This window comes from Manis javanica, chromosome 17 (genome assembly GCF_040802235.1).
Source record: "Manis javanica isolate MJ-LG chromosome 17, MJ_LKY, whole genome shotgun sequence".
Classification (NCBI taxonomy): Eukaryota; Metazoa; Chordata; class Mammalia; order Pholidota; family Manidae; genus Manis; species Manis javanica.
Window position 1 is genome coordinate 64,148,652 of NC_133172.1, and position 23,204 is coordinate 64,171,855.

Here is a 23,204-nt window from a genome sequence, read left to right on the forward strand (position 1 = left end):
AAGGCTTACAGAACAATAAACTACTACCAGGGAGGGGAGCAGGAGGCACTGGGAGACAGAGGACAAAATTCAAGCCACCTGGGGGCAGAGGTCACACAGAACAGAGGAGCCCAGCAGTGAGATGGAGGCAGCTTCCGGGGCTGAGGTCTCCGGGTGAGAGGGCAAGGCTGGGGGCAAGGGGGAGAAGGAAACCCAGGCAGGAAGCGTAGCGGAGAGGTCCTGGAGGACGGCAGTCTCCTCAAAGGGAAGGACGAGCAGAACCAGACCTCCACTTTTAAAATCTCTTTGGCAACTGTATGTGAGTGTCAGGGCCCAGTCAGAGGCCGCTGCAGAAATAAAGGGAAAGAAGACTCAGCAGGGAGTGACGGTGGGACAGACCTACGTGGACAGGCTGAAAGAGGCTGAAGAGGCAGAGTGAACCGAGGCCTCGGAGACCGCCCCCCACGCCCAGGCTGCAGGAGCGGGAGTCTGCGAGGCAACAGCTACCTGACAAAACCCTTCCTCCCGCGAAGAACCAATCTGATCGCTGCCTGGAGAGGCAGGCTGGCTCACCTGGCACAGAGCCCAGCTTCCCACAAGCCCTGCTCAGCCGGCTCACTGACCACACCCTCCTCTCATCCATCCATACCACAAACCCAAGAGGCAGGCAGGGCACCTGAGAACAGGAGTCATGGGAGAAACACCATAAGGGAGCAGGGAGCACCAGAAAGAAGCCACCTGAGACTGGCACCTGGATGGCAGACTGACCCTCAGACATTTCCAGTGACTCCCACTCCAAGGGTCCCTGCCTTCAGGCACCCTCCCCACCAGGATCTAAGACGTGCTCCTAACCAACAGAAAACAATGGGGGTGGGATGGGGATGGGATGGGAAAGCTGGGGCGCCGGCACTCCCATGACCACGTCATATTACATGAGAATGACAGCCTGTCTCAGCAGCCTGGAGCCCAAGCTCTCACTGCTCCCAGGGAAGGAGCCGCAGGAGGCCTCCAGAAGCCAAGGGCAGTCTCCAGGTGAGCGCCAGCACCAAACAAGGACTTCACACGAGGAGGAGATGAATTCTGCCAACAACCTGAGGAAGTGAAGGTTTCCCACTCCACCCACACCTGAACTGTAACTGAGCCCAGACCCCTAGCCCACAGACACTGGGAGGTAATAAACGTGTGCTACCCAAAGCTGCCACATCTGTGAGCACATCACGCAGCAGCACACACAGCAGCACACACAGCTCCCACCTGCACTCTGCCACACCACCTCCTGAGGGGCAGTGACTGTGGCATGCCGCAGCCCAGCAGCCCAGCACCCAGACATAGCATGCTGCACAGGCAGACCAAGCTCTGGGTAAGCGGCTTGTAGTGCCCAGCAGTTACTGTGCCACAGAACTTGTACAGGCTCACTATGCTGCTTTTCAGGTTGAAGTCTGCCACCACCTCTAGCCAGAACAATGCAGAATACACTACCATTCACTGATCCATAGTTCACAAAAAATCTAGTTTAAAATCCGACTTAAATCTTCAAACTCCACGGTGCTGGGAGTCCTGCAGGGAAGAGACCAGGGGTGTCCCTGCCCTTTCTTCCCGCCACACTGGGGTCGTGAGGTGAGGACCTTAGATAAGGAGTACAAGGAGGGGCTTTCACCACTTAGGACAGACTGTGACACGCCTTGTTCCAGCAGTGGTCTTACAGATGCTTCTGCCGGCCCTCTGGGAAAGGGTCTGACAGAACAGGCAAAGGTTAGAGGTGGTCAGCACCGGGGCTGCAGACACACATCCAGGTACGAAGGAAAACCTTGACCCCTCAGCCAAGAACAAAAGCCCTGCACTTCAGGTGGAGGGCGAGGAGACCACACAGTTCTAACTACCCGGCCCCTGCAGCTCTTGTGACCAGACGGGATGAGGAAAGGACACAATCCAGGGACCCCCGCCAAGCGTCATGCTTAGGCTGCTGAGAGCTGTGGCACCTGGAGAGCTCCATGAGAAAGATCAGGTAACCGAGTACTTGATCAGAACCCTGCCAGGCTGGACCATTTCCACAGGAACCAGAAAGAAAGCAAAGCACCCAGTTTTATGTGAAAATTATTCTCCCTTACAATGAAATACTGCAGCCAGAAAAGGCATTCTGATAAAGAATTGGGTAGATAACATCAGTAACATTAATACTGATTACTTATCATCCATACAAACAATTTTTCCTTAAATTCTTAAATAATTTTATATCATTCACACCAGAATTCTGGAAGTTATTTTATGAGCGCCAAATACTACTATCAATAAAGTACATTGGGTCCTCCATTCTTAAATCAGGGAGCAGTGACAAAAGATGTCACAAGAACAAGTCTACACCAAGTGCCAAAATCACAATCAAATCAAATATCTGTCCTAATATCACAGGAGCAAGAACTGCTCCAGGAATCTGGGGAGAGATAAGGAACAAAAAACAGCTGGGCAAAACAATAATGAAGACAGGAATATGCAAATTATGAGAACAAAACAACTCCAGCCAATGCCTTCTCACCTTAAAACACAGCCTCAAATTCAAAAGACCTGGTCTTCACCATCCTGACAGCTAAGACTCGTCTCAAACCTTATAAACCCAACACAATCAGGATGGTCGTGCTGCCCTGAAGGGTGGTAACAGAATTCTTAATAGGAAGAATGACAATGTTTCACATTATTCTCTCTTTTTAGGTTGTTTATAAAATCAATAACATGATTTGCTTTATAATAATAAAATTACTATTTACATGTCAGCATGAGAAGAAATACAGCTAGACCCTGGCCAGACCTGGAGAGGTGCCTGGTCACTGACAGCCCAGGCCTGCCTCTGACCAGCCCAGGCATGTGGGCAGGTCCTGACTCAAGCGGGCGCGGCTCTCAAACAACAACTACAGACGCTGAGGCTCCGCAGCAGGGACTGGTCTGCCCAAAAGGACTTCCCCCAGATCCCACACCTCACCAGGTGGACGGTTCTTCCAGAGAGAGGCTCTGGCAACTCCGTCCTGCCAGCGCAACCAGGACGACTGCCAGGGGTGCACAGGCAGGAGGAGAGACCAGGGCCACCAGCCCCTCCCCACCCAGTCCTCTCCCCTGACTTAGTATTCCCAGACCCACTTGTGCTTCAAGAAACTCCTTCGTGCTCAGAGAAGACAGTCCAACAGATGCCTTCCCCTTTCTCCTGACCCACAGAGGGCCTCCAGCCCAGAAAGGTCCACTGGCTTTGCAAGTGGCTGGGCCACACAGCACTCACTACTGGGCCTGCTCTTTGTCATCCTGAAGGGCTTTCACCTCAGAAAACATGCATAATTACAAATTAAAATCATGACAAACTTAAGTAACCAGCAATTTTTTCAGGGTTATCTAAACAGAAATAGAGAAATCCCTCTAAAATAAAAATACCCACCAAACACTGGTCCCTCAGTGTGTGAAACCTTTCATTTACTTAGAAAGACTGACCAGTTTGACACCTCTCAAAGGTCAGGATTGTACTGCCTTTAACCCAAGGCTACTTCAAAACATGCAGAACACAAATCAGACACAAACGGTCTTTATAGAGGTAAATCAAAAGCCCTCATCCATCTCTGGTGTGAGCCAGCAAAATTTCACTTAAAAGCAATGTGGCAAAATTGAAAATGTAAACACCCCCAAGTTGTTGACCTAGCAACTCTAGGAGCTTAACCAGTGGGTCATGCTTACACATGTGCACAAGGACCTACTCTGCTACAGAAAAGGCACTGGAAAATAGGGGCACCACCAGGAACAGTGAAGAGGGTCGTGCAATGTCCACAGTATTAGGGAAAACCATGAGGCAGCTCCAAGAGTGAGTGCCAGGGAGCACGGGAGTACCCGTGCCACCGCTTGACATCATTCACACACAGGCACACGCAGGGATGAGCCGCAAAGGCATGTGTGTGGGGGCCAGCTGCCTCAAGCACAGTACTGGAAGGCCGGGACCGGTAGCGGACTTCCCACGCCAGCCACACCAGGAAAACCACTGTCACAACGGAAAAGGCATGAAGATAAAAGCAAAGCACCCTCAGCTGTGTGCAGATAACCGCCTGCAAAGTGCTCATCACCAGTGATGTCCACCCACCACAGCACCGCGTGCTTTTCTCACTGAAGCAGGAAACCTCTCTGCTCTCTGCTGTTTGACCTGAAAATTCTAGCCAACCTCTGTCAAACATTAAGCTTTTTACTGTTCAAGTCACCTGTATATGCCCTGCCGCAGAAGTGGGCCAGAACTAAATGCTCGGACTACACACCCTGTAAGAGTCCTGAGCTCTGAGCTGGGAAGCACAATCCTAGTGCCTCCGCACTCACCACGAAGCAGAGAGTGAGCAGATGGCCTCCCTCCTCCCAAACCACATCCTCTCTTCACCTCCCATGAACCTGGCTCTCTCAGAGGCATCAGAAGAGCTAGGGTACAGACCAGACATGGTTCTGACTTCCGAGTACCTTTGGGCAGACCTAGCCCACTGCATCAGAGAACACAAGCATGCACAGACTAGCTTACATACGCACAGACTAGCACACAGTACCCGCTGGCAATGTGTACTAATGGATTTCTTGAAACTTAGAGCTACTCTAGAATGAAAGGGGGAAAAAATGGGTGGAAGCTATTCCATGAGCATCTACTAATGAAAACAAACAGCTGAAGAAACAAAGTGAGAAAAAAGTTCTCATCTATCATTACAGGGAAGATTAGCAAGTCAAGTCTACATGTCTGAAACCACACACTAGGGAGTGTATAAGCATCAAGTACAAAGCATTTTTCCACTAATTTCGTATTAACATGAGCATGTACAAGGGGTGGGACAGCACAGTGCAGAAAGCACTGGTCAGCCCCCAGGCCCACAGCCTGTCTCCTCTCCGCCTACTGAGCCTGAAGCAAGAAATAACCCCCGTGCAGAACACAGTCACTGCCACACCTAAGCAAACACTCAACAAACGTTGCCTCACGTCGCTCCATATTTAAGTGTTCAAATGTCCCAGAACATTTTTTAAAAGCCATTTTGTTCCCTCCCTCCAAACCAGGATCCAAGCAAGGGTTCATCATTGCATACTGCCATTAACACAGACTCAGGTTAAACATCAGGGAAGAATATTTCTGAGGCGATGCTGTGAATCAGTCTTAAGTTTGATCACCTGGCAAAGTGGGGACCACCAGGTCTTCCCACTATAAAGATACACATGTCCCTCTGCAACCAAGAAGTAATCTGTGAGGTGATCCTTTTCACTGTGTGAATACTCTGAACCAAAAACTTTACCCATGAAGGCAAAAATGTCTAATCAACTCTAATCAGGCCTTTCAGTCTAACTTTCAGTTTACAGGAAACACAAGACAGAGAAACAAGTTAAAGAACAACCAGGAAAAGCCGGACATCTCAGCAAGGAACCGTGAAGACGGAACAAAGGAGGGAGGGCACTTGACATTACAAGACACTGGAGACCACGAGGAGTTAGTCCCGGGCACACTCCGCGCAGCCAGAGTCTACGAAGGGCCTGGTGGACGCCAGTACGGGGCAGGATTTTCTGGGTGTGATGCTATGCTGAGGGCACAGGAGACCGTCGTTCTAAGGCATGTCTGCAATGGTGCAGTGTCGTGAGGATTCTCTCTCACTTCCAAATTGTCAGGCAACGTATACACATGTGGAAAAAGAGCCAACATAGCAAAACAGAACAAGGTGGGATCCAGAAGGTAGCACATGACCACTGCATGCTTCCTCCCACTTCTCCATGCTTCTGAAATTTTTCATGTTAAAAAGCTGGGAGAAATAAGAACACATCAATTTTTTTGCCCAAGTTTATTGGAACTAACAGGTGCTTACAAAATCAGTTATTTAAAGTCCTCCTTAAATTATGTATCACACGACACACAGTCTATTCTGTGAAGCGTGAAGGAGGCCATGTGACTGAGGCACTGGCCTCCGTGTGAGCTCCTCTCGGCGAAGTCTCTATACTCGGTTTCATTAAATCACAGCGTTCTACTTGCATTCTGAACATTTCACTTTGCTAAATACTATTTCCACTAAAAAAAGTATGGAAGTGTGAAAATAAACTTATGAAATAAAAAAAATAAAAAGAAATTGGCTCAACTGAAGCTTTTGTGGACCTGCAGCTTCTTTTAAGTATGCCCACACAATAGTAATAAACAAATACAGTAAAACAGTAACTTAAATCTAAATAATGCATATAGGATATTCATTTCACCATTCTGCCTACTGCTCTGTACTTTCTTTTATTTTGTAATAAAAAGTCAAAAACAAATGCTCCTTAAAAAAAAAATGTTACTGATGCAGCTGCCATAGAAACAGTGCTTGTCTATTTCACTTAGCATAATGCCTTCAATGTCTATCCCTATGGTCACAAACGATTAAGATTGCCTCATTTTTTATGACTGAATAATAGTCCCTCCTCTCTCTCTCCCCCCCTTCTCACACACACACACACACACACCTTCCTTCCTCATCCATTCACCCACTGATGGACACATAGGGTTGCTTCCACATCTTAGCTGCTCTAAAAAATGCTGCTGTGAACGTGGGGGTGCAGATCATCTTTTCAAGTTAGTGTTTTCACTTCCTTTGGATATATTCCCAGAAATGGAATTGCCTGATCATATGGTAGTTCTATTTTTAAGTTTCTGAGGAAGCTCCATACTGTTTTCCATGGTGGCCGCACCAGTTTACACCCCCAGTAGTGCCCAGTATGCTAGCATTTGTTATTTGTCATTTGAGGACGGTCATTCCAACAAGAATGAAGAAGTGTCTCATTTGCGTCTCCCTAAAGACTAGTAATGTTGAGCGTCATTTCAGGCACCAGTCTGCTTTTGTATACCTTCTCTGGAGAAGTGTCTATCCAGATAATTTTTTTATTTTAACTGGGTTGTGTTTTTGGTGTTGAATTGTAGTTCTTCTTTTATTTTGGATATCAGCCCCTTGTCAAATACATGACTTGCAAATATTCTTTTCCGATTCCATAGGTTGTTTTTTTTTCACTTTGTTGATGGCTTCCTTAGCAGTGCATGAATTTCTTTCTTAAGGAAAGCACCACGAAGCCAGGAGAGTGCAAGTGATAATTTAACAATAGAACATTAATATATATTAACACCTGGAATGAACTTGACTTTTACATTTTACATTCCAAAGAGTGATTTTTCTAACTTAATCAGACAGTGACATCTGAGAAAGGTGTCCATGCTGGGATGAAACCACTGTCTCGCCCGCACCATACTCTACGGCCCAGCCTACCCAGGGCACACAGGGCCCTGGCATGCACCCCCATGAGGGGAGCGGGGCAGCCACTGGCTGAAGGTGCAGTGAGCATCACCACAAGAACCTCACAGATGCCAGTGTCATCAGACAGGATCAGCTAGTATCAGCTAGTAGTAAGGAAGGTCTACTCTCAATTACACGCTAGGTTTCCAGGTCAAATTGTGAATTTCTTTAATTCAGAGAAAAATCTTGTGAACTGAGCCCCAACTGTGAGATTGTGTATCAGCACTACATCGTGATTAGATGACAGAAGTAATTGTTTTCAACAGTATAAGCTACAGTTTAGGAAATTTGACCACAGATGACAAACATCTGCAGGGGAAGCTTTAAAAAGGACTCTGAGATGTTGGTGAGGACACGGGTTCCTAGCTTCAACTGTCAAGCCGCTGCTTGTTAACTGAGGTGTGGGCTGGAATGAACACCTGCCAGGATCTGCCCAGAGTAGGCACATGGCAACGTAATTCTATTTGCTACACACCTCAGCCTCTCCCTTTACATGCCCACAGCCAACTTGCAGCCTCCCCTAAGAGGTCTTAAGCTGTCATTTTTAAAATGAGGTAAAGCTCAGAACCAATGCAGCAGGTAGCAGATATCTGGTATCCCTGTATCTATTATTTAATGCTCTGCCACAGTGTAAAATCTCACACCACTTTGGTTCACAAGCAACTCAACAGGAAAAGCAGATCTGAGGACAAGAGGGAAGCACAGATGGTATCTCCTCACCTTAAACCCAAAGCCCAGGACCCAGCCTTCAGCCCCAGGTGCAAAAACTTCCAACCTCAATGGCCTCGATTGGCCAGCTGACTTTACTCTGTGTAACCCAATCCACTGAAAGCATCCATGGACTAACAAACCACACAGCCTCACGCAGGGTACAGAGGTCAAACAGAAGCACAGGTGCACAGGACCACAAAGATGCCTTCCAAGAGGCCACTGTCCCACCCTTCATTCCGCTGACAGGCAGTCACCAAGCAAAAGGGAGAGCTAGGGTCAGACCACAATGCCTGGGGCCTCTGAATGCAGGGCCAGGACTGGCGCTGTGACAGCTGAAACAGCCGCCCATCAGGCAAACAGCAATTGTCCACCAGTGAAAAGGTAAAATGCTCTCATGTACGGAGGGGTTGGTAACAGTGATTTAGGACTGTGCAGTGTTTAGGAAAACATAAACACAGTAAATCAGAGCACCACACCGGCACTCCTGGGCCCTGAGGCGACTCCCTTCAAGGGCACTGGTGCTGGTGCTGGGCACCTGCAAGGGTCAGGCTAACCAGAACACTTGCTTTAAGCAATTACTTTACAGCATTCCTGCAGTTTGGCTGCATGCCACTTAGGGCCTGAGAGAAACAATACAGACAAGAGACAGTCACCCAAGGGACACTCCCTAAGCCAGACGCTGTGTGTTCCTCTGCTCGCCGACAAGCAGACCAAAGGTAGAGTTCTCACAGACGGCACAGGGAGAGGCTGTGACCAGCAGGACAAAGGCACATTCTACCGACCTGGAGCCAATCGCCAGTACTCTCACACTTAGGTAACATGACTGGCACAGGTCCAACCTATTACATGTTCCTTGCAGAGTATTATGTGTCTCCTGCCAAGTATTCATCCTCTCTCAGGCCAGAGCCCTTTTTTAAAATCCTGACTTTTAAGTTTCATTTTTCAATCAAATACTGATCAGGTATCTATTGATATGCACAGAACGATGGGAGATACAAAATAAACCCAATCCAAGATAAGCCTCACAGTGTATTTGGGCAAATTAACAGGATCGCCATTCTTCCTTCCAGGCTCCCCCTACCAGCTGGTCCTACCTCTCCAGCCCCCAAAATCTCCAGCCCCTCCTATTATGGACCTTAGCCTGCAGTTCATCTTACCTTGGAAAAAAACGCTTGACAGCAAAAACCAGACTCTGTCTTGGACATGAGAGACGCTCCAATCAGACCACTGCTGAGCTGAACTGCCACCAGCCTTGGCCCCCAAGGGGCTCTGCCTGAAAACCTCCCCCAGACAGCATTTCCTCTCTTGCTGAGCGGCCCATTCCTCCTCCTGCAATGCAAGCACCAGGGGGCCAAGGCGTGTGCATCTGTCACAGGTCTGCAGAGCCAACATGAGTGCGACATGCACCAGACAGCCTCCCCTTCCTGTCCTCCTATAAAACTGCTCACCACTTTTTTTGCCCACTCCATCCACTCTGAACCTGCTTACCCTCACGTTTTCAAGCATTTTTATATAAAACACCACCCAGTCTTCACAACTTGCCTGGGCACCCACTGTGAGAGCCCCCACCCCATTTTGAGATTTTCCAGATGCTCTGAGGAACACTGCAGCCCACACCACTCTTCCCACAGGGAGACATCCTCGCGACATCCTCGCTGACAGGCCTCCATGAGGCTCTACTGTCAGCACTGCAATCCTCAGCTACTTTTCTGGGATGGGCATTTCTGCCATTCATTCAAATTCATGTATTGTTCCTAGAACAAATTTTAACCCATCATCCATTTCCAACCGTTTTACATTTTTCCCCAGAAAATGGTGTTCCTATTTTCTCTAACACTGTTTCTAGAGAGACACCTTGTTTAATTAAGTCTGGTATTTATCCCAAAACAGGGGAGTGGGGGCAGGGTGCACAGTGACCTTGCATTCACCCCACATGAGCAGTGGCCAACCTGCACCAGCAGCTCTCTGCCAAACGACTGGAGTGTCCCAGCGCAGGCCGGGCACTGCACCACCTGGTATTCCCAGACACTCTGACTTCCGTCCCTCCCCACCACCCTCAACTTCTGACCCGTCTCCTGCCTCAGGCATCGTAAGGCCTCCTCATCAGAAGGCCAGTCTAGGCTTCATCATTCCAAGTCACACACAGCTGGACTCCAGTCTGGTCTCCTCACCTCCATCCACCACCTCTTTCGCTCATGAGCTCCATGTTCAAACAGGTCTGGCTGACATGGCCACTTTGCGTTCTGCCCTCTCACCCTGTGGCCAGAGCCTTCCCACAGTCTGTCGTAGCCACCGTATCCTACCAGCCTTCTGCACACTGACATCCACCACTGCTAAACAGCACTTCCTCCACTACATCTCCCAGACTGCTGAGCCAGAAATGCTTTCTCTCTGAACTCCCACCTGTTTTCAGAGTAACCCTGGGTCCTTCTCCCTCCTTGATCTCAGAGCAGGGCCATATCTCAGTCATCTATTTTCTACAATACAGCCTCATACAGTGAGCAATCAAAAAACATCTGACTACATCAGAAAAAGCTGAGACTGTGTAGTCTTAGAAGTCCATTCCATGAAACAGTAACTCACCCAACTGTAGAAGAGACAGAACTGTTCCCCCACCATGGAGCAGCCCACACCAGGAAAGGAGACACACAGGAAGTCAGTCGTGCAGTGCTGTCCAACTGCGCCCGACGCCCTTCACCAAGATAGGAAAACAACACGAAGAAGGAGGGAGGGCTGAGGAACTGTTAATGACGGCAGAATCTAAGGAGCCATGATAAGTAAGTGCGACATGGGGTCCTGGAACAGTAAAAGACTTTAGTGGAAAACCAGGTGAAATGCAAACCAAGTCTGGGGTTTAACAGTAACACACCAACATTAATTTCTTAGCTCTGACAACCTTTCCATTGTTACCTAAGATGTTTAAGTCAGGGAACCTGGATAAAGAAAATTGTCTCACAGAATTCTCCTACTACTTTTGCAACTTTGTGTATCTAAACTTATTCCAAACTAAAAGTTTATTTAAAACAAGATCTTGTCCAGAGCCTGTATTTCCACCACACTCACTCCTCTCCCATCTATGCCAGACTACACAGCTGACCAACAGCACCAAGTCCTTCCAAGAGCTGAGACAGTTCTGGTGAACCGAGGTAAAGCCCCAGAGCGGGCCACACTGCGACCTGATCCAACCTCATCTGTTACAACAACATCCACGTAATCCTAGTGTGGTGGGAAGAACAATGCCCCTAAAGAGGTCCACATCCTAGTCCCTGGAACCTGAGGATATTTTAGGTTACACGACAAAGTGTAATTAAGGTTGCATATGGGGTAAAGGATACCAATCAGCAGGTGAGGAGACTAGCCTCGACTATCCAGTCGGCCCACTGGAATCATCACAGGGTCCTTAAAAGTGGAAGAGAAAGGCAGAAGAGATATAGTCAAAGATGACATGACTTTAGAAGAAGGCTAGAGAGATGCACCACTGCAGGCTTTAAAGACGGGGCAGGGGGCCTTGGACAAGGAACATGAACAGCCTCTAGAAGAGGAAGAGGTAATGGAGTCTCCCAAGAGCATTCGGAAGACACCAGCCCTGCTGAATCAACTGTAGACCACTGGGTGAGACCCAGAGGAGCCCATGTCAGGCTTCCGACCCACAGAACTTTAAAACAATAATCTGTATTGTTTCAAGCCACTAAATTTCTGGCAATTTGGTACAGCAGCAATAGAGGACACTGAAATGTAAAAACAAGCATTTCTCCCAATTGTGAGAGCCTGCTTCCCTCCACCCTTCGCAGCCTTATGTGTCACCACTTATAACATCCCCCATTCAACCTTTGTCCCTTGAGCCAACATATCTGGAGGCTTAGAAGAAAACTATCAAGGAAAAGGGAAGGCTAGAGATTCATTCTAGGACAGATTTTTCTCCCCAACTTTCTAAACATTTACTGTGCCATTAGTCTTTTTACTTAAATATCCTTTCTTTAAAAATTTAAGTCACTGCTTCAACAGTCTTCTTTAAAAAGTCAGTCATCTAATGAGAACCCAAGTTTAGCAGAATTAGATCTAATCACTTCACCAAAGGAAAATAAAGTTTGCGTGTAAGTCTTTTTAAGGTTACATCTGTTGAAAATTATTTAAACTTAAAGCACGTATCACTTTTCTAAGTTTCATACTAAAAGATAAAGGAAATAATTCAAAGATTACCTTTCTCAAGTGTAAGGGGGAAAAACTATAAGAAAACATTTGAGTTTTAGCATACTTCATATATTAGCTCTTGACTAAAAAACTTCAAATTTCAGATGGACTATTCTTAAGTAATGAAAACACCTATGTAGGTAATCTAAATACATTAGAAGCAAATCACACACCTCTAGAAAAGAAAAAATTCACTAAGTCTAAAATTCCCTGAAACCAGAATCTCCCACAGGGCTGTGGAACCCTGACCTCATACTGCAAGTCCTAACAGTGTCAGGCCCCCAAAGCTGGTTTTCTCCTTTGTAATCATCCAAAAAGACAACATTTTTAAAAAAAGTCTTCAGGACATCCTTTAATTAGCCAAGCATTTTAATAATTAAAAAAATAGTTACTCCTTTCAAGAGTGTTGCTTTGGGGGTTTTTTTGTTGTTTTTTTATTTTTACTTCCTGTTTTACAGGATGTAAAACCACATTTAGAAACACAGTACATACTAGCAAGGCTTAATTTCTTAAGAGTAATGAGGTCCTCGCTGTTTTTTTCACCCTATTTTAGATACGTTTACACAGTACAGCCATAATGATCTCAAGCCTCCATTATCATCCGGAATTAAAGTCTTGTTTATTTTGCTAGATATGAATGCAGTACAAAAAACTAATCAGAACTTTAACCAAAACCTTATGAACCAAGCACCTTATTCAATCTTCTCATTTCTTAGAAATATTCAGTATTCCAGTACGTCAGCACTCTGGTTCTAAAAATGCCATAGGAGGAAAGGGGAACACTACTAATGAGCTGAAAAAAAAATTATTTGCTACATTGTTGATAAAAACCTCCTATCATAAAGTTATTGACCATTTACAAGTTAAATCTACTTCCAGCCATTCTTAAAAGTCACATTTTTTTGAGTTAAATACTTTAAGGGGAGATTTTATTTAACCTTGACCAAAAATTTTGATCCAGGTGATCAAAAATGTTTTACATTGAGAAAAGGTCACATCTTTATATACTGCCCTGGCGCACACGGGTCCCTTCACGATGGGGAAGAGCGCCCACAGACTTCCAAGATCCGCACAGAGGCCGAAAGGAAGCGGGAAAGCTGGGTCTTTGCCCTGAGCCGGCCCGCAGCGCAGCCAGCACCCCCAGGCACCCCACCTCCACAGCCGCTATGCTTGGGGATGGGGGGCATCGAAGCAGCCTGGGCACCCCCTGCCCTGTATTTTCAGTCCTTTCAGCCCTTGAAAAACCTTAGCTGTAGTAACAAGACAGACTTCTTTAATTTGCACACCAAAACTACTTAACTCTTTAAAGTCACACGACTAGCTTCCTGTCAGATTCCTAAATTGTGGAATGGCATTTTTAAGTGTTTTCACCCACAACCAAACTCCTCAATCCTTACTACCTAGAGAGTCAAAACCACACAAATACAACTCACTGTTACCCAAAAAAATCACATCTCTACCACTCACATTACAACCATAATAATCTTTTCAGAAGCAACGTTTTTGCTAATTACATAACAGGTTCATTTTCTTTTTAAATTTAGAAAACATTGACTTCAGTGGGGAAAAATAACAACTCCGTTTTGGTGTCTTTCTCTCTAAAGAGATTATTCTTTTATTCTTTTCTTCATTAAAATGCTAAGCTGGGGTGGGGGAATGTTAAGGGGGTCACTTCCATTCCAGAGTATTTGCATGTGAACCAAGGGTTTGGCTTCAGTGCCCTGGGAATCCACCAGGACATGAAGCCATTATTTATGTGACATTTGGCCAGAAGGTCCTTTAAGTTCTAGATGAAATACCTAAAGACCATGTACAGTGTTAGCAAACTATGCTGTTTGCTGTACCCAAAAGCAGTAGTTCTACTAAAACTCCTTTCACAGAAAGCATTTTTTTCTTCCCACAAAGACAACCTTCCCTTTAATTTCCCTTTATCTCCTGTTCTGTGCACCAATTTTAAAAGCCATGTCCCGCACTATGATGTAAACTGTAACGGCAAACTTGCAATGGAAACAAATGGGAAAATACCTGAAATGTTCACAGCATAATTCCTAGTCACCCAAATAAATTAAAGTTCATGATTTAAAGCTTCCCCTTTCAAAATTACTCAAATACTTCTCTATACAGGCTTTATAAACAATTCAACAAATTATTTCTTGAGTCAATCTACAACTAGTGTCATGCCTTATGCTGGCCCTGAGTGACCAAAGAAACCATCCAATCATGATTAAGTTTAAGCCCTTCTACTGTGGGACCATAGGATAAGTAACCAAATGACACGTTTGATCAATGGCGTGAGTGTGGCTGTAACAAGGCAGAGTGGCACCTCCCTTAAGAGTGATGATTAAGAAGCCTAAGAGGAAGCAATATTTAACTAAGACCCAAAAGCAAGTTATCTTGGAAGTTTTTTGGGGTAGTGAGGGGAGACCTGCAATGGAGGTGATGAGGACTTAGCAGGACCCTGGCCCGGAGGACCAGTCTGTGTCCTGGCCAAGAGAGGGTAAGGCACAGGGCGGTCGAGGAGATGCCAAGACCAAGGTAACTGGAGCAGGAGGCGCTAAGGGGGAGCGACAGCCTGAGGCAAGGGCTCTTACAACCCAGGCTAGGCCGTCAATGATCATTTTGATCATTAGCATAATATTTGCAGTTCTAGCACATATAAAACAGTATTTGGTCCAAAGGTGAATTTACAGAAAATTTTAAATATGAAAAGGGAAGAACAGGAGTTAAGAAAAGCACATAAGAATAAAAACAGACATGTAAGTACACAGCTCAGTCTGACTCCAGCTTAAAAGATACCATGAATGAGATTCATCAAACAAAAAAGAGCACTTAGGAATAGAAACATCTATATCAGAAGTAACAAAGTAGTTGTTAAAGTAGATCATTTCCTAAGCCTAAAAAGGCTTTCTGTGCCGGTTATCTCTAACTGCCTGAGCTCCAGGAGCTGAGGATTGATACCCTCTTTCACTGAGCTTTAAGATAAAACTGGAAAAGTCGAATTGCACAGAAATTCCATTTGAACTTCAAATTAAGAGAACACATACTGAAAACATTTCAAGACAGCAATTTCAGTTACTTGAGTTCAATTTTTTAGTAAAGTTTTATAAAGGGGCCAAGCTCAATCCCCATAGAACACTGACAGCAATAAACTGACATAGCAAGCGGTCAGACAAGTAATGAATCATCATTTTCACCTATTAACCAACAATATCTTGCTATTAAAGGTAGTTCATTACACTTACCAGTTGAGGGAATGAAGGGACTTATACAGAGTAATCGACAGATCAAAACACTCTGGCAACAAACAGAGATGATGTTCTGAACCAGCATTTACTTACACTCTCTAATTATGTTATTTTAATTGATGATGGGCTCATTGCCCATATGCAAAATAACTCTCCTCTCATATTTGGTGAAACATAATCTCACGTGTCAAATAGTCTTAAAAACCCAAGGCACACAAAATCTTCTTGAAAAATATTCTCAAATGCAAGTAACACACTTTAATTCTATCTGTAGAAAGTTCTACTTGTCACTGTACCAACACTGTAATTACAGCTCACATGACAGCTACTAGTCATAAGCAGCCCATCTGGCTAGAGAGATGAAAGGCTCTCTGGTGCAGCGTGATGAACATGGCCGGTCCACAGAGAGGCTAGAGAAAGACGTCTGACCGTGGCATTGCAAGGAAGCTGACAAGGTTAGAACTCCAAGGAGGAATTCAAAACAATGTGACACCTTTAAAAACAAACTTCTGGTAAATTTTGTTATGTGTATTTTGCCACACACAAAAAAAATTTTTTTGAAAGAAAAAAACTCCAGAAAGTTTCAAATTCAGCAATATCTTTGGGGAGCTTAACTAACTCAAGAGGCATGCACCAAGAACACAGAAAACTGTCATAGCAACTTGGCCTTTGTTTCCCCATCCCATTCCATTCAGGAGGCCAGCCTATCAAAGCAGACCCTGCTCTTAGGCGTGAAACTACAGAAAGAACAGAACAACAGCTGAATGGAGGGTGGGGGAGGGAACGCCAAGGACAGGGATCCCACTCAAGGATCACAACCAAAGTTGAGCAAGATGTTTTTCCTTTTTCCTTTTTTTAACTACACTTCCAAAATAATATCACAGTACTTGTGCAATCATTTTCAAAAGACACAAATACAACTCTAGGTCTTCCAAGACAGCAACATTTAGTAGGAGAAATCAAGGTCCCAAAAGCATCAATAAACAGTTTCAGGGTTTGCCACTTAGTGCTGCCCAGGTTATACCACTGATTGGGTTTGCACGAACCAAAAACAGAGGCTGCTTCAATGGCACTTTTTCCACAAGCGGTATCATCTTACACGGCTTTGGGGAATAAGCCACATCCCCCCAAAAGGACCAAGATATTTTAAGTTTGCAATTCAACAACGGTGCACACTTTCACTTCTCAGTTGACAAGGAATGTTAAGGATATTGCTCAAATCACTTCAGAAAACTCGCCATAAAACAAAGCCTGACATTTTTTCTCCCTATCCAGACATTTGCAAAACCACCCTGTTGGTGCAAAAGGATATAAAACTTCGCTTGACCTGTACAAAGCATGAAACCTAAGCATGCTGCTTCTTGACTGTGAGAAGGAAAATGGCTTTTAAAGCATAGTTCCTCGTAGGCCAACTTAATCTTCAAAGCCTCCTCCCAAACTCCCTGGAAGTCCGGACACAAGACTAGCTTTCCGAAAGCACCACAGAAGCAGAAAACCTTGATGGGACATCAAGAAAGGAGCAGACGTCAAATTAAGACTCCCCCCAAAACGGCAGAGATACAAGATCTAACAGCACAATCCCTCTTTGAGAGGGGACTGAATCCATGTGGTAGCACCAACCACACACACACACACTCTCTCTCTTTCTCACTTTCTCGCTCACACTCACACACACACACTCACAGCTACCGCCCTGCCAGGGGATGATGAAATGAGGAACGGAAATTAACATTTCAGGCAACGTCTCACATTGTTCCTTGAGGCCAAGGGCTGCAGCCGCCGCCGACACCGCCGCCGCTCCCCCGCCCCCCAGTCCCGCCTCCCCTCCCCCCGAGGCGACACCCCCGCGCCGTGCCCCGCATTCCTGCCCCGCCGCAAGCCTGCGCGCCTCCCGTACCCCGGCGCCCCCACTCCCCTCCAGGGCCCCGGCTCGCCCGCCCCCTCCAGCTCGGAGCCCGAGAGCCGCCTGCTCCCATTTCAAAACAGCGATAATAATAGGGACGCCGGGAATAACAACTACAACCGACACCGTGAAGGGCCCCCTCCCGCGGGTCAGAGGTCGGCGCCCCGCTCCCCGCGCCCGGAATCCACCTCGGCCCCTCCCGGCTGCCCAGACCCCCTTCCCCGGGCCCACCCCGGGGCCCACCTCGGCCCGAGAGCTGCCCGGGCGCCCCAAGCCCACTGCGGGCCGCTCCCGGCGGCCGGGTCCTCAGGCCCACCCCGGAGCCCACCGTTCGCCTCCCAGGCCCTTCACGGCTGCCCGGGCCCCCAGGCCCACCCAGAGCCCACCTTCGGCCCCTCACAGCGGCCCCAGGCCCCTCGGGCTCATCCGGAGCCCCCGTCGGCCCCCAGGCCCACCCAGAGCCCGCCGTCAGCCCTTCAGCTACCTGGCTCCCCGGAGGACCCCCGGGCCCCAGGCCCGCCGTCGGCCCCTCCCGAGAGCCCGGGCCACCGGAGCCCGTCGCACTGCTCCGCCCGGCGGGAGGCCTGCAGGCCGCGAGGCCGCCCCCACTCCCCGGCGCCGCCCGACTCCCTCCCGGCCCGGCGGCTCTCACCGGCTCCGACTGCGCGGCTCCGCGGGCTCAGCGGCGGCGCGCGGGCGAGGCCATGCAGCCCCGGCCCGTCTCCCGGCCGCGGCCCGAGCGGGAAGGCGGTGGCGGCGGCTCCGAGCGCCCGCGAGGCGGGGAGGCCGGCGGGAGCGAGCCCGCCCTCGGGCGCGGCCGGGCGCGGGCGCTCACTGAGGGGGCGTCGGGCCGCGCTCTCTGCGGCGGCGCCTCCCCGCCAGGGGCCCTCGCTCCATCGCGCTCCAGCACGGGAGGCCTCTGGCTCCGGGACCCGGCGGCGGCTGCGGCGGGCGCCGGCAGCATGAGACGACGCCGCCCATTGGCTCGCCGTATCCGCCTCCGCCATTGGCCCGCCGCGGCCGGGCACAGGGCTGCACACGTCACGGCGTCGGGGAGGAAGTACGCTAACTGGGGTGAAGGGGCGCCGGCGAAATTGACAGCTTTTGTGACAGGCCTGAGGCGGGACCAGAAGGACGTCCCGGAACGGATTGGTCAAGGTCTTGCGTCGGACCGCTCGGGTCGCTGGTGCAGCGAGCGGATGGATTGGCTGCCTGCGTCACAAAGTGGGTGGGTCTTTCGTTCTCTGACGTGACGATTGGTTTTTTCGAGTGGCGGAACGCGGTCTTGTGTCGAAGGACTTTGGGGACGGTGTCCGGGTCCTGGGACGCCGGGGCTCCGTTTTAAGAGACGCGGCTTGTGGGCCAGCGGTGGCTGTGTGGTCCCGGAAACTTGAAGCGCGAGGATTGGCTCGGTAGGGACTCGGTTTGCTGCCGGAGTCCGGCCCGGGAGCACGCGGCCAAGCGTGGCGTGGTGACCCGGGCGTCAGTTCCCCCTCAAACCCTCGGGTTTTGGGGGGCAAAACGGGCACTTCCAATAGCACCTGCTCCCTGGGGCCATCGGGAAGGACAGACGAAGGGTCTGTGAGCCCCCTAGGACGGTGCTTGTCATGTAGGAAACTGGTGAGGCTGTAACCAATCTTTCTATTCTCTGGGCAGCCAGACTTGGCCCTTTCTGCTCAACCACTGAGCCCTGGATGAGGGGGACACCTGACATTAACAGCCAGTCATGGGCTGAAGAGCATGCATGAAATGACCCACGAGTTTCCGTATTTGCCTCACTGTAAGAATCATCTGGTAAAACGAATACAGAGACTCCAGACTCCACACTCACCTATTATATCAATATTCATGGGAGGGAACTTAGAATCAGCATGTTTTATTTTGGTCTCTGACAATACTCATCCTTTGGAAAATTAAAAGAACACTGACCTTAGCCAATTAAATACTCTTCCTAGGGAATTTAAAGTAGGAAACATGAATAAGGAGGCAATTTGCCTTGGAAACAATCTGAAAAACATAACTAAGGTAAAAGCAAGGTGAAGTTCTATAGAAGTAAAAACTAGACTATAGAGAAGAGAAATGCAGAGTAAAGGGAATTAAACCGTTTGATTCATTGATTTTAAAATATTCATTGCTATGGGCAAGCACTATACCAACACTGGGAATCCAACAGGAACAGGGCAGGTGTAGGCTCTACCAGTGTGTGATTTAACACCAGGCAGGGAAAACAGATGTTCATCAGGTAGCCATAGAAGTACCTAATTACAAGCTGTGATCTATGCTTTGAAAGAGAAGCACAGAGAATTTTGAAAGAAAGTGAAAATCAGATCTAGTCCAGGGTGTGGCTTGCACAAGGTTTCCCTAAGGTATTGATACGAGCTGTTGACAGAAGGTTGAAGTAGAGCTGAGGAAGGTGCAGGGAGGAGCAAATTCCGGGTCTGTCCTCCAGTAAGATAGCCCCTAGCCACGTCTGAGTGCCAAGCCTTGGAAACGTGGCAAGTTCAGATTGACGTGCACTGTGAATATAAAACTATACACATAATTTTGAAGACTTAGTACAAAGAAGAGAATGTAAAGTATCTTACAAGTCAGTTCTTTGCATTTATTACATGTAGAAATAATAGTCTTTGGACAATTATATAAAATACATTGTTGAAATTTATTTTCCCTATTTCTTTTTGTTTTTAATCTAGTTTAGGAAATTTCAAATGACACCCTGGCTACACCTGGTTTCTGTTGGATGGGGCTACTCACTCTTTCATTCAACACATATTTAAGGCTTTTAAGTGCCCATTACGTGCCCAGCACCATTCTAAGGCCTATTTAAATATGGGGTGAGGGGAGCAGGGGAGGGGTGCTGTTTTTTATAAGTTAATTGGGGAAAGACAGATGGCAGTTCAGCAGATTCACAGAGTGAGGAAGTGAGGCTTACGCACCCAGGGGAGAGCACCCCAGGTGGGGACAAGGAAGAGCCCCACAACCACAGAGCAGAAGTGGGGCAGACTATTTGAGGTGGGCGGCTGGGCAAGGCTTCCAGCTTGGGAGCTGGGATTTCACCCTGAGGGTAAAGGTGAGCCACCGGAGGGCTGAATGGAGGTGGAACATGATCTGACCTGCTCTGGCACAGAGAAGATGGTGTGAAGCCGAGGCGAGGCAATCGGATCTGGGGTGTATGTTGAGGATACAGTTGGCAGGATTTTGTAGGCTGTAAGAGAACAAGAAGGGCCCAGGACAAGGTCAGTGTTGGCTGGAAGGAACCCAGGGGGAGGTACAGGTTTGTGCCAAAAAAACGGAAGTTCAGTTTTGTGCAGTTAAGCCTGAGATGCTTGGGCTTCTGTGTAGGTGACAGGTGGTTCCAAGGCACTAGGGAGGCGGTGACAGTGACAGCGAAGAGGCAGGCCAGCCCCAGGCAGGCCTCACAGGCACAGGAATGATTCTTAGCCTGCCATGAAGGGCTCACCAGAAGGCCTGGCAGCAGGGTCCTGTTTAAAACACTCCAAACAGTGTGAAGGGCAAGGCCATGATGAGGGGCCAGTGGGAAGCTGTCACACAGCTCCAGAGAAAGAGAAACCGCAAGAGTGGCAGGGAAGTAGGCAAGGTGAAGGTAGCAGAGTGGGGGAGTGGGGCTAGATGGCAGAGAGCACCTCTGGGCCAAGGGAACTGCAGAATGCTGCCAGCATTGCTACACCTGTCAGTTTTCCCATAGAAGCTGAAAGTTAAACTTTTATGGGACATTTCAATAAAAGCAATTAATTTGTCAAACATTGGGGCCAAAAAATGCATATCAGATCTCCAAATTCTGATCTTGACCCCTGAAGTGTCAGTCGCCTAGGAAGCCTCTCTTCCTTAATGCAGTCCCCATGCCCACCCAGATTCTGACTTGGGTGAGACCCAGCACACTCCCACAGCACCAGGGAGCCTGGCCAGCCAGTGCCTCCCCTACTGCCCAGTGACCTGGTCATCACAGCTCATCCCCACCTAAAGGCCTTGTTTCATCCTGCAAACAGTTACCCAGGGCCTTCTTTTTGCCAGTCACGAGCTGTGAATTTCGCTGTGAACCAAACCAAGTTTCTGCCAAAGGTGCTTATATCCTAGTATGTCTGTGTGCCCTGGAACCAAAAGAAGCCAGTTGTTGGCTAAATTTAAGCCACTTGTGTCTCCAGAAAAGGTCGGTGCCCAGGCGATGCCAGATGCCCTCCCAGAGAAGTGAGGTGTCCTGCTCGGTTTTGCCTCATGAAGGCGCTGGAGGCGGCCCTCCATGTGCCACCCCCATCCTACCCTTGGCCTGGACCCAGAGAACCAGAGAGCTTGCTGAGCTTCCTGTGTGCAGGGGGCTCTTCTCCATTTCCAGAATGGTCAGAGGTCAGTGCTACAGGGAGGCAGACCAACCATCTTGCTTCCTCTCTACTTCCTCTCCTATGCAAGTGGCAGAAGTGGTCAGTGCAGGCCCCTGTCTGGCATGTTCCCTTGTCTCTCTTCCCCTGTGGCCTTGGGGTGAGAGCTGACGTGGGGTTTGGGCCTAGCCCTCCCAGCCTCAGCCCTGCGGTCAACCCCAGCTCACCCACATTCTTCGCATTAGAATCTGGAACCCAAGCTTGTTTCACAACTAAGTATTATATGTTTTTTTTCCAGTTACCAAAGCTCTGTGGTTTATCACCTTCCCAAAACTCAAGAGAAGGAGGAACTGTAGCATGAAGCAAGAAACAGAGGACCACGAAAACCAGCCCCCAATTTTTAAAACTTTGGACCCAGTACTTTTCCTGGAGCCCTACCAGTTTTTATGTTATTTTGAAGTCTAAATATGTGATGTGTTCTTTTCTTTAATCAATTCATCACTAATTCAACTAGAAAGATTGAGATCCAGTTTACTTTAAAAAGTAAAAATAAGTCTTCCTAAGTTTTCCTAAGACATTTTTCCTAGTAAGGCTGTCATAATACTGTATAATGTGTTTTATGTAATGAATTTCAGCCTGTGGAAAGCAGGCAACTTACTCAGCTGGGAGACAAAACCTGTTCCCATTCAACAAATGTTTCAGAGCCTCCTGCGTGCTGGACAGTGTTAGAGCAGAGGTGAAGTACAGAAGTCCCTGAGATACTTTCAATGTCCAGACTGTCTCTTGACTATGTAACTGGTGTGCAATAGGCCAGCTTGGTGGGTGGTACATTCAGTAAGGGACATGGACACCCATCTGCAGCCCCTCTCCTTGGATTTACCACCACAGAGGCTTTGCTTTCTGACATCTCTGGAAACTAGCTCTTGAGAATACAGCTGTTGAGCTCTGCTGGAAGCCTTCACTGGGACAACAGCCTTTTGGCTGGTGCCAGTTCTGGGAGTAACTATAATGCTTATTTTCTTGGATGGCCAATATTGAATTCAGTGAAGATTTAAAAACAAATTCCCATGGGTGGGAACGGAGGGAGAAGAGGGGAGAAGCAGAAAGGGGGCCTTACGATTAGCATGTATAATGTAGGGGGAGGGCATGGGGAGGGCTGTACAACACAGAGAAGACAAGTAGTGATTTTACAGCATCTCACTACACTGATGGACAGTGACTGATGGGGTATGTTGGGGGGACTTGGTGAGGGGGGAGTCTAGTAAACATAATGTTTCCTCATGTAATTGTAGATTAATGATACCAACTTTAAAAAATAAAAAAAGATAATTAGCCAAAAGAAACATTACTGAAAAAACATAAAACAAAACAAGTTCCCCACATTGTCCTTCAAGATGTCTTAGCTGGAACAGGGCTCAAGTGATAATCTTGAATCTAATATGACAAGTTCCCTTTTTGAATTTATAAAACACAGATATCTTTGATTTTTTAAAAAAGAATTCTAATTACATTAGAATTGTTATGATTGACTTAGATCACCAGTTCACAA

The 23,204-nt window shown here is 47.8% G+C and overlaps 1 protein-coding gene and 1 long non-coding RNA gene across 8 annotated transcripts in view; one reads left to right on the plus strand and one right to left on the minus strand.

Annotated features, from left to right (window-relative positions):
• Nucleotides 1–18,286, minus strand: part of ANKRD11 (ankyrin repeat domain containing 11) — a 161,783-nt gene extending 143,497 nt beyond the window's left edge. For 5 of the 7 annotated variants that reach the window (XM_073226801.1, XM_017662272.3, XM_073226800.1 and 2 more), the window contains exon 1: nt 17,974–18,286. The gene's annotated coding sequence lies outside the window, so the exon portion shown is untranslated. The remainder of the gene's footprint in view (nt 1–17,973) is intronic. The other 2 variants (XM_036993811.2, XM_073226803.1) reach the window with 1 other exon arrangement.
• A 271-nt stretch (nt 18,287–18,557) lies between these two features.
• LOC140847215 (uncharacterized) lies at nt 18,558–22,218 on the plus strand. The gene is made up of 3 exons (XR_012126973.1): nt 18,558–18,733; nt 21,485–21,683; nt 21,954–22,218. It is a non-coding gene; the product is annotated as an uncharacterized lncRNA (long non-coding RNA).
• The last annotated feature ends 986 nt before the right edge of the window (nt 22,219–23,204 follow it).